This window comes from Pteropus vampyrus, unplaced genomic scaffold (genome assembly GCF_000151845.1).
Source record: "Pteropus vampyrus isolate Shadow unplaced genomic scaffold, Pvam_2.0 Scaffold347, whole genome shotgun sequence".
Classification (NCBI taxonomy): domain Eukaryota; kingdom Metazoa; phylum Chordata; class Mammalia; order Chiroptera; family Pteropodidae; genus Pteropus; species Pteropus vampyrus.
In genome coordinates this window covers 1,629,970-1,639,251 of record NW_011889128.1, presented here as the reverse complement: position 1 = coordinate 1,639,251, position 9,282 = coordinate 1,629,970, and the positions used below count along the sequence as shown (strand labels likewise).

Sequence of the window (9,282 nt, the reverse complement as noted above, 5' to 3'; positions counted from 1 at the left end):
TCTCTAGAGAGAAGTGGAATTCTAGAAGCCAAGGTGGGGAAAAACTTATTTTACACTATATACTCTGTTACTTTTGAATTTTTAAATCATGTATATTAACTTTTCAATAATTTAATTTTTTTAATAATAAAAGAAGCCCCCAAAGTGCATATTGGACAGGAAGGGGAAGAGATTTATCCCTCCTTTATAACTTAGATGATTGATTGATAGAAAAATGTCAACTTTTTTAGGAACCTCTGTCCTTAATCTCTCTCTCTGTCTCTGTTTCTCCCTGTGTGCCTCTCTTTGTCTCTGTCTTTGTCTCTGTTTCCATCTCTGTCTCTGTTTCCATCTCTCTCTGTGCCTCTCTCTCTCTGTCTGTCCCTCTCACCTATCTTTTTTGGCCACCTCTTTCAAAATGAGTAGCCTGGCCAGAGAGGCATCTTGAGCTCTCAGGAGTATGGTCTGGTGAAAAGGGGGACAAGACTGGGACTGGAGACCTGGAATGGGAACCTGATCTTGCCATAGAGCAAGGTAGCTGTCATAGAATTGGGGCTGTTTCTCCTATGATTTCAGATCTAGAAGGGTCCTGAAGGATATTCTAGCCAATGCCCTAGGTGATGCTAGAATCCTTTTATACTCTAGGCTCAATTTACATACTCTCAGAACTGGTAAACCTCTCATTAACCATGGGAACTGGTATGGAAGGCCCTTCTACTTTCTCCTCAGGAGAAGCAGGCCTGAAGAATTTTCCCCATAGCCTTTTTCTGCTTCATCCAAGTTCTGGGTCCAAGTAAGAAGCCCATACCTGAGGTAGATCCACTTTCTCCTTCTCCAGAGCCAGCTTAACATCAGGAGGCAGCACAATGCTGAGAAGCTGAGAAAGTCCCCCAGATTCCTGTGTAGTCAGGCCAGCTTCATTAAAATGAACTTTGTTCCCTGAGGATTTGTTCATGAAGGTGTTATTGTATATTTGATCACAGTTCCTATGACTACAGGCTCACTGTGAGAAGGAAACAGGTATATATATCAGCATCTTCCTGTAAAATAAGAATTTGACCTCATTTATAGACAAATATGCAGCAGGCTAACTTGCAAATGGCACAGCATGTTTAGAGAGTTCTGAATGACTTACGTAGCAAAGAACATTAAATAAAACAGTACAGGTGAGAGTATATGTTCTAATCCCTGGTTCAGCTTAGGTACTTAATAGCTGTTAACCATTCGTAACAGTATTAACCTTTATATCTAATAGAGAAATCATCCAACCAAAAGGTTGCAAACTGGTCACCCTTAGGCCAAATCAAACTCATAGACCTGTTTTATATTATTTCAGAGTTTTTAAACTTGTTTTGAGTCAACTTTTAAAAAATCAGTTATCTTTCAGTGAAAAAAAAAAAGACCAATTTCCAGTGTCAATGTCCTCCCATCAAAATCTATTAAGAACAAAGTTGTAATTGAACAAAGTTGGGCTTACTGACTCACTACAATGAAGGTGACCACACGATATGGGAAAGTGTGGAGCATCTCAGTAAGAGGATGTTGTAAATGACTTCTTATAGGACTTGAGCTTATATTAGGTTTCTGGGGAGGATTCAAGGGGAAAAACTTATTTTACACTATATACTCTGTTACTGTTTGAATTTTTAAATCATGTATATTAACTTTTCAATAATTTAATTTTTTAAGGGCTTTACTCTGGTGTTGATGCCGTGAGGAAGTAGGGATAATTCTATGCTTTAGTAACTTAAAAATATTTATCTAAAAGTGGGAAGAAAGGAGCAAGACTAAAGCTATAATTGATAAAGAAGCAGAAGACATTATATTAGCCAGGATGGGGATAGTTGATCATTTCTGTTGTTTGGATAATGTTCTTGTTTTTGTCTGTGTTCAGACACGATGAGAGTGGTTTTATTTTTGTTTTGATCCATCACAGTCACAGAGTAGCCTTGTCTCTGTGATGTTGGTGTTTATTAAAATGTTTGTGTTTGAGAGAAAACAACAGTCTAGCTGCAAGTATCATACCAGTTCCTGTCAACGCCCAGGCCTCAATTATAGCACCAGGCCAGCTTCAGGCTGTCAGAGGCTGCTTTCTCTTTCTCAGTCACCCTTCTTGACTAAGGACAGATGGGGTCTCACCTCAGGACTTTAGTGTACTACCTAGCTCTTCGCCATTGCCAAGATTTTGCTCATCGGGAGCTAGTCAAAAGAATGTCTATAGTTAGACTATGGTTAGTCTCTCCTCCTTTTGTTGCAGGATGAATTATCAAATCCTCTGACATGACGATGGTTGTACAGTCGTATTTAAGACTCCGAACAGAGCGCATCAGCCAGTTGCATCACAGGAAATTACCTGAAACAAAATGGTTATTAATCTTTGTAATAGGCCCTGAAAACCAAGGGCCTATTGGGCCTAGATTACCAAACCCAGGCAATGAAACCAAACTCCAGCTCGTCTTTTTTTAGAGGTCCAAGTGACATTTTCATTTAGCATAGTCACAGACTGTTCTACATGATCTACAGAATTTATATAAGTGCAAGAAGTTTTTGCTAAAGAATAAATTTCACCTTGGTTAATGAATTTAAGTTTTAATTTGTTGTTGGGCTTCTGAGTAGAAGTTGTGTCATTTATGACATTTGCTGGGCAATATCAAGAAACATTCTTGCTAAACTCCATTTTGACTATGGCTACTTCTATATTGCTGAATAGCCTAATAGAAGATGATGAGGCAACTCACAAATGAACAATAGCAGAAAACTGTTATCGGTCCTAGGACTGGAAGAAAAAAGGGTTAGTGTTACCAGATACAGGGAGAAAGGTCACCTGTAGAAGATGGAATTGTGCCTGGCTCCTCCCGTGTGAGCTGGACCCATGTGAGAGCTACAGCCATCACAGGGGATGCTACCTAAACTAAGGTAGGGATGGGAATGGGAATAGAGAAGGGTGCTGGTCGAGAAATACCCTGGCTTCTTCCTTCTTCCCTCTTTCCATTCTCCCACCATTGCCTTCCACTGGCTGAATCCAACTGGAAGCCAGCTGACATAACTTTCTGAGATGGGTAGCCTGCAGCAGTCACCCTGCCACAAAACTGAGTACATCAGGGGACAATAAGGAGTGGATCTGAGGGCAAACAGGTGCAGGACCTACACAGTAGCATATGTGAGTGTTCAATTTTATGAGATAACAACACACTGTTTTACTAAGTGGCAATTGTTTCCAATGCATTTCAAACTCATGGACTAACCTAAAAGCATAAACCTACAATTGGTATAAATATTTATTATCTTTTGTGAGCTTGCAGGTCTGGATGAAGGTAATTAATTTACCTTCTGAGTTGATTTAATTTCTAGGACAAGCTTATAAGGATAAATCCAAGATTGTGATAAAATTGTCCACTTGGAAATTTTTTATTTTTCTTTTTAAATTTTTAAATTGTGGTAAAATGGGCATAAGATAAAACTTACCATCTCAGCCATTTTTAAGTGTACAGTTCAGTAGTGTTAAGTACATTTACCTTGTTGTGCAACCCATCTCCAGAGCCCTTTTCATCTTGCAAAACTGAAGCTCTATACTCATTAAACAATTCCCCATTCCCCCTCCTCCAAGCCCCTAACAACCACCATTCTAGGTTTTGTCCCTATGAATTTCACTACTCCAGGTACCTTATATAAGTGAAATCACACAGTATTTGTTTTTGTGACTGACTTACTTCACTTAGCACAATGTTCTCAAGGTTCATCCATGTTGTAGGATGTGTCAGGATGTCTCTCTTTTTTAAAGATGAATAATATTCCACTATATGTGTATACCATCCATTCATCTTGACACTTGGGTCGCTTCTATCTTTTGGCTCTTGTGAATACGCTGCTGTGAACATAGGTGTACAAATATCTCTTCGAGACTCTGCTTCAATTATTTTGGGTATGTGTCCAGACGTGAAATTAATGGATCATATAGTAATTAGATTTTTAACTTTTTGGGGAACCACCATACTGTTTTCCATGGTGGCTACATCATTTTACATTCCCATTAACAGTGTACAAGTGTTCCAATTTCTCTTCATTTCAACCAGTGCTTGTCATCCCTGCCCCAACCCTTTCTATAGAACTCATCCTAATGGGTGTGAAGTGATACTCGTTGTGATTTTAATTTGCATTTTCTTAGTGATTTGTTGCACATCTTTTCATGTTGTTGGTCACTTGTATATCTTCTTTGAAGAAATGTCTAAGTCTTTTGCCCACTTAAAAAATCAGGTTGTTTGTTGTTGAGTTGTAGGAGTTCTTTATATATTATAGATATTAACCTTTTATCAGATATATGATTTGCAAATATTTCCTCTCATTTCATAAGTCACTGTTTCACTCTGTTGTGTCCTTTGATACACAGAAGTTAAAATTGTTTATTCAAAGGCAGTTTTATAACTTTGACAATCAGCAGTTCTCATCCACATTAACTGTTTGCAAATTTTTGAAAGTGGTGACAGCATGCAGGTTACCAACGTATAGAGCTTTTTTGGTGAATCTTCCCCCTCATTATGTTTTCTGGACAACCGCACCTGGATATGGTATGGGACATTCCTTATTCCTTTGGCCCAGACACCTTTGTTGAGTCTAGTGTCAATGCACATATCTGGAGTTCCCATCTCCTTCATGGCAAATTTCCAGATCTCTTTGAGAGCTCAAGGGGCACACTTCTTGAAACCCATGCCATTGATGCAATTGTAAATGTTGGTGTATTTTCCGGTCACTACCTTGTTCATGGTGGAATGGCCCTTCTTCTTCTTGCCAGTCTTCTTTGCGGGCAACATTCTGCCAGGCCCAAGTTGGAAAGCCAGAAGTTTTAAATTTCGATGCAGTCCAACATATATATCTTTTTCTTTTGTTGCCCGTGTCTTTGGTATCATATCCAAATCACTGCCAAACCAAGTTCATGAAGTTTCCCTTATGTTTTCCTTTAAGAAACAGTTTCAGCTCTTACATTTAGGTCTTTGATCCATTCTGAGTTAATTTTGTATATGATAAGGTAGGGGTTCAACTACATTCTTCTGCACGTGGATATCCAGTTTTCACAATGCTATTTGTTGAAAAGACTGTCCTTTCTCCATTGAATGGTTTTAGTGCCCTTCTTGAAAATCATTTGCCCTTATGTGTGAGGGTTTATTTCTGAACTCTGTCCTATTCTCTTGTTTTATATGTCCATCCTTATGCCGGTACCATACTGGTTTGATTACTATAACTTAGTTCTAAGTTTTGAAATCAGAAAGTGTGAAATCTCCAACTTTTTCTTTTTCAAAATAGTTTTGGCCATTCAGGGTCTATCGAGATTCCATACGAATTTAAGATGAATTTTTCTATTTCTGTAAAAACACTGTTGGGCTTTGATAAGGATCTATAGATGAATTTATATATATCTATAGATGAATTTGTGTGGTATTGACATCTTAATATTAGTCTTCAAATTAATGAACATGAGATAGCTTTCCATTACTTCAGGTCTTCTTTAATTTCTTTCGGCAATGTTTTATAGTTTTCAGTGTGCAAGTATTTCATCTCCTAAGTATTTTATTGTTTTTTTGCTATCGTAAATGGAATTGTTTTCTTAATATCATTTTCACATTGTTCATCACTATTGTATAGAAATGCAATTGATTTTTGTGTGTTGATTTTATATTCTACAACTTTGCTTTATTTATTATTTATTATGAGGCCTTTTTTGTATGTGAAACTAGGATTTTCTACATATAAGATCATGTCACCTGTGAACGAAGATAATTTTACCTCTTCCTTTCCAATATGTAGGCCTTTTAATCCTTTTTCTTGCCTAACTGCTCTAGTTAGGACTTCTAGTACCATGTTAAATGGTTAAATGAAAGTGGCAAAAATGGGCATTCTTGTCTTGTTCCTGATCTTAAAGGAAAAGCTTTCACTCTTTCACCACTGAGTATAATGTTAGCTATTTTTCTTTTCTTTTTCAAGTAAGAATCATCAACAAACACAATTAAATCAGGGATGTACAAGGATATATCTAAAAGGCCCATGCAGGATTCGATAGTTCCCTAACAGAGGACCATGGGCTTCTCCTTCTTCATATAAGAAAAGGAGAATGGCTGAATTTACAAGACTGCAGTGATGGACAGTGATGTGTAAAAGGAAAACAATAATATTTCATAGGCCACCAGTCGAGGAGTATTTTACAATAGAAAAATAGAATAGAATAGTCTTTAGAATGGGGAACCATTACATTAGTAGAGACCCACAAAGTTATTGTTGCTACAGCTCTTTGATGAGATAGATATACGTTGGGGAAGGGGGCTTGTGAATCTAAAATTCTGGAAACAGACCTTTTTGTAGATAGTTATCATACCAGTTTTTGGCTTAAATATAAATTTTTTAACTTGAAAAGTATCTAATAATTGACAGATATTTATATTAACATACTTTACTCATATGTAAATAACTTGGGAAGATAAACTCTCCTTTTATTTGTTTTTTTTTTAAATATGAGTGTAGTAGACAAATGAACTCTCATAATGATTTTGAATTAATTAATATTTAGAGAATTCCAGATAAGTATAATTATTCCTTTTGTTTTTTTCTGTTATAAAGTAAAGGAGTAGGTCTTTGTGTTACCCAATGGTCATTTTAAGAAACTCAAAGATAATTTAGGCATTAAAAAATACCTTAATGGTTTTATTAGTCTGAATTTAGGAAAAGTAAAATCAAGAATAGTTGTAGAAGAGGAAACAATATATAAGTAATTATTATCTAAGAAAATAAATATTTGTAGGCAATGTTGTAACAATACATAACAATGAACAACAGTCATTAAGAACTTAACTTTTTTCAAAAATATCCTTATTTTTTCAAAATGATTTAAGAGTGTGCCAAAGAGCATTAACAGGATATTTTGGTGACAAAAATGAACCTATACTAACCTGGACATAAAATAACTTAATCACTTTACAGGAAAAAAAGATGCCCAGACTCCCATTTTCCTCCTTTTATATATTATTCATGTAACAATCTTCAGTAAATTATTTATTAATATGCCTTTATATATATGTACTTAGGCATACACAGATACATAAATATACAAATAGGTAATATATTGAAAGCTTTAAAACATAATTAACTTATCAGTATATTAAACAATGTACATGTCATATTAAATTTACTATCTTGATAAATTATAACTCTTTTAATAAACAAATAGAAATTATAATGATTATTTTGTATACATATTCTTATTTTGTATCAGATCTCTATGATTATTATACTTAGTATAGTCAAACATTTATATTAATTATCATCTTTAAACAAAGTAATTGACTTTCTTTTTCCAGAAACAAGGGAAAACTAGGGGACAGAAAACCAAGAATTGTTTAGCTATTTTTCCTATGAGCATTCATTTAATACCACTCTAACAAATTTATGGTGGCAAAATAAACATATTTATAATATAATTAATCCAAAGGCATTTGTATATTGTTTTAATCTATTGCCATTCTAAGAAATAAGGGTAAAAGTTATGTGTTCATGACCAATGTTTTGCATTTGTTTCTTATGTAGAAACTGACCGGCATTTAAAGATTATTTATTAATTAACTTAATTAACTGTTACTTAATCATACATTAATTAACTTAATTAACTTAATACCAGTCCTTTTTAATCTCTTCCAAAAAATAAAAGAGGAGGGAACACTTTCAAACTCATTTTACAAAGTCAGCATTACTCTAATACCAAAACTGGACAAGTGCACTACAAGAAAAGAAAATATAGGCCAATATCCCAGGTAAATATAGATGCAAAATCCTCAACAAAATATTAGCAAACCAAATTCAATAATACATTGAAAGCATGAGATACCATGATCAAGTGGGATTTATTCCAAGAATGCAAAAACAGTTCAACGTTCATAAATCAATCAATATGTCTGACATACCACATTAACAAAATGAAGGCTAAAAATTTCAATAGATGCAGATAAGCATTTGACAAAATTCAACATTCATTCAAAAAAGTTTCAACAAACTGGGTATAGAGGGAATGTACCTCAATGTAATAAAAGCTATACAAGGCAAGCCCACAGCTAACTTCATACTCAATGGCAAAAAGTTGAAAGCTTTTCCTCTAAGATCAGGAACAAGACAAGGATGCCCATTGTTGCCATTTTTATTCAACAGAGTACTGGAAGTCCTAACCAGAGCTTTTAGGCAACAAAAAGAAATAAAAGGCATCCAAATTAGAAAGGAAGAAAGTAAAACTGTCTCTATATGCAGGTGACATGATATTATACATAGAAAACCCTAAAGACTCCACCAAAAAAAAACTGTTAGAAGTAATCAATGAAATTCAGTAAAGTTGCAGGATACAAACTCGAAATACAAAAATTAGTTGCATTTCTAGATACTAACAATGACATCTTTAGAATGATAAATCAAGAAAACAATCTCATTTATAATTGCATCCAAAAGAATAAAATGGGCCTCACTACCTGGCTTGTTAGGGCCTGCAGCCATGCTGAAGTGAGGGATGGGCAGCAGTCAGGTTAAAGATGCATGGGCCTTTCTTCCCTCCCCGTGGAGAAAAGGGAAAGCCTAAGTATTTGGGAAAGCAATCCAAGCTCTATCATGAATTAGTGAGGAGCTATGGCTAGACCCATCCTAAAAAGCTCTTGCTTTAAGATCTGTGAATTCTTGTGGGTCAGTATATGGATATGTCCTCTTCTCTCCAGTGTTTTTCCAGCGTTATCAATCATCAGCCTCAGTGAAAATGAATGATAATGACACTATCAAATTTAAATTGTAAATTGGGAATGAAGATGTTAAAAGGACTCACAATATATGTTTCCAAGAAAGTCACCTTTTGCAAGTTATTTTTAAAAAGAATATGTGCACTAATACACTAATGATCCAACCAAGAATACTTGCTGAGGCAGTTGTTCTTTTTACATCAAGAGGAAGTTATTCTTGCTGTGACTCCACTGAATGTTTGCATTAAGAGTTCTAATGAGGAATCAATGGATTTGACCAATTCTGCATATAGTGAGATGTTTGTGGGCCCAGATGAGTTTGACATCTTTCAAATTGGAGTTGACAGTGAAATAACATTTTGCTTCAAAGAATTAAAGGAAATGCTGACATTTTTGGAAGGTACACATTCTCCTATATCCATTCATTTTGATATTCCTGGGAAACATATGTCATTAAGTATTGATGATATGTTATTGGAAGCTAACTTTTTTTTGGCTACATTAGCTGATGAGCCAAGTAGAGGATCTTCTCCACAATCACTGTGCCTTT

General features: G+C 35.2%; 2 pseudogenes; one reads left to right on the top strand and one right to left on the bottom strand.

Annotated features, from left to right (window-relative positions):
* Positions 1-2,749: 2,749 nt before the first annotated feature.
* Positions 2,750-4,787, bottom strand: LOC105304602 (annotated as a pseudogene).
* Positions 4,788-8,026: 3,239 nt separating this feature from the next.
* The window catches only part of LOC105304601, a 9,360-nt pseudogene continuing 8,104 nt past the window's right edge, over positions 8,027-9,282 (top strand).